Source organism: Bubalus kerabau, chromosome 3, assembly GCF_029407905.1.
Source record: "Bubalus kerabau isolate K-KA32 ecotype Philippines breed swamp buffalo chromosome 3, PCC_UOA_SB_1v2, whole genome shotgun sequence".
Taxonomy (NCBI): Eukaryota; Metazoa; Chordata; class Mammalia; order Artiodactyla; family Bovidae; genus Bubalus; species Bubalus kerabau.
Window position 1 is genome coordinate 127,422,519 of NC_073626.1, and position 2,813 is coordinate 127,425,331.

Below are 2,813 nucleotides of genomic sequence, written 5' to 3' on the forward strand. Positions count from 1 at the left end.
GTGTGGAGATTCCTTAAAAAACTGGAAATAGAACTGCCTTATGATCCAGCAATCCCACTGCTGGGCATACACACTGAGGAAACCAGAAGGGAAAGAGACACGTGTACCCCAATGTCAGGTTCTAACTGTTGCTTCTTGACTTGCATATAGGTTTCTCACGAAGCAGGTAAGGTGGTCTGGTGTTCCCATCTCTTTGAAAATTTTCCACAGTTTGTTGTGATCTACACAGTCAAAGGCTTTGGTGTAATCAATAAAGCAGAAGTAGATATTTTTCTGAAATTCTCTTGCTTTTTCTATGATCCAATGGATGTTGGCAATTTCATCTCTTGTTCCTCTGCCTTTTCTAAATCCAACTTGAATATCTGGAAGTTTACGGTTCATGTACTGTTGAAGCCTGGCTTGGAGAATTTTGAGCATTACTTTGCTAGCATGTGAGTGCAACATGCTCTCACACGCCTGGAGGGTGTGCATGTAGGCTATTCCCTGAAGAACCAGAGGACTGCTGTTAGCTGATCCCTAACTTTCAAGTACAGAGGTTGATGCAAAATATTTCCTTGTTGTTCTGATTCTGGTCTTTCAGCTCAGTGAGTGAGGAGTCCCCACCCATTGTGTCCCCTGCCCTCAGTCAGGATGCTCCTTTTCTGCTCCTCAGTCAGGGTGCTTCATCTACTTCCAACTCTAAGTCCAAACCTGAGAGACCTGTTCCTGTCTTCATCCTTGCCTGACAATGGTGGGTGATGTCCCTCTGTCCATCAGAGAAGAGTGCCTATATGTGAGGCAAATCTCTCCTGTGCTACTGATCATTTTTCATACAGAACTCTGATGTGTATTTGAACTAAAAGACCTCTTTCACATTTGGAGTGAGGATGGGGTTGAGCAAAGGGGGTTGAGGGAGCAGAGAGCTTCTCTGTCTCACACGTGTACACACAGACACACACACATCTGTATACGTTTTTTGAAAACAGATAAACGTAATTATGCTTGAAGTATTGTTTTGCAGCTAGCTTTTCTGCCACATAATAATATGTCTTGGAGATCTTCGTGTGAGTCCTCATTCTCTGTAAGCACTGCTTAGTTGTCCATAGTTTGGTTGTTAATAATGTTTGTAATTGGTGTGCTGAACAAGAATGAATAGAGGCATATAACCAGGATGCAACTTCATTTTATTTTCATTTTATTACGAGGGCTTCCCTTGTAGCTCAGTCAGTAAAGAATCTGCCTGCAATGCACAGGATCCAGGTTTGATTCCTGGGTTGGGAGGATCCCCTGGAGAAGGAAATGGCAACCCACTCCAGCAGTCAAGCTTGGAGAATCCCATGGACAGAGGAGCCTGGCAGGCTACAGTCTATGGGTTTGCAAGAGTCAAACACAACTTAGTGACTAACACCAAAACCACCTTAAATTGTTCTCCCTGAGGAGTTCCTCTCCATGGCTTGGATAAGAACTCAGGTGGTCCCATGACTATCTAATTGTTTGTAGGTGCCTCGAAGCAGCAAAGTACATCTTGATTCAGAAATGAGCACGTGTGGTCCAACATATTAACTCTTGTTTTTTAAAAAATTATTTTATTGAAGTATAGTTGATTTAAAACCTCGTGTTAATTCCTACTGTCTAGCAAAGTGATTCAGTTGTACATACATATACATTCTTTTTTCATCTTTTCTGTTCTGTTTTATAACCAGATAGTGAATATAGTTCCCTGTGCTATACAGTAGGACCTTATCCATTTTATATAGAATAGTTCGCATCTTTCTTTCTAATCCTAAACTCCCAATTCATCCCTCTCCCATTCCCCTTCCCCTTGGGACAGAACAGGTCTGTTCTCTATGTCTGTGAGTCTTTTTCTGTTTGGTGGACACAATTTGTGCTCTGCTGTGCTTAGTTGCTCAGTCGTGTCTGACTCTTTGTGACCCCATGGACTGTAGCCTGCCAGGCTCCTCTGTCCATGGGGATTCTCCAGGCAAGAATACTGGAGTGGGTTGCCATGCCCTCTTCCAGGGGATTTTCCCAATCCAGTAATCAAACCCAGGTCTCCCGCATTGCAGGTGGGGACTCAGTTTATTTGTGTCCTATTTTAAATTCCATATGTAAGTGATACCATTTGGCATTTATCTTTCTCTTTCTGACTTAGTTCCTTTAGTTTGATAATCTCTAGGTCCATCCATGTTGCTGCAAATGGCAGGATTTCATTCTTTTTTATGCCTGAATGGTATTCCATTGTGGGCTTCCCAGGTGGCTCAGTGGTAAACAATCCACCTGCAATGTAGGAGATGCAGGTTTGAGCCCTGGGTAGGGCAGATCCCTTAAAGAAGGAAATGGCAACCTACTCTGTATTCTTGCCTGAGAAATCCCATGGACAGAGGAGCCTGGTGGGCTACAGTCCATGGGGTCACAGAAGAGTTGGACATGATTTAGCAACTAAACAACAAGTATTCCATTGTATATACATATACCACATCTTCTTTATCCATCCACTTGTCGATGGACATTTACTTTGCTTCCAGGTCTTGGCTATTGTGAATAGTTCTGCTATATACATTCAGGTGCATGTATCTTTTTGAATTATGTTTTTTCCCAAATATATGCCTAGGAGTGGGATTTCAGGATGATATAGTAACTCTTTTTTTAGTTTTTAAAGAAATATCCATACTGTTCTCCACAGTGGTTGCACCAATTTGCATTCCTACCTGCAGTGTAGAAGGGAACCCATCTATTCTTGGTGTGTCATTTAAAAGAATCATACATCTGATAATCAGAAAATACTAAAGCAGTAAAACATACATCTATAATATGATCCAACCATTCTAATTCTA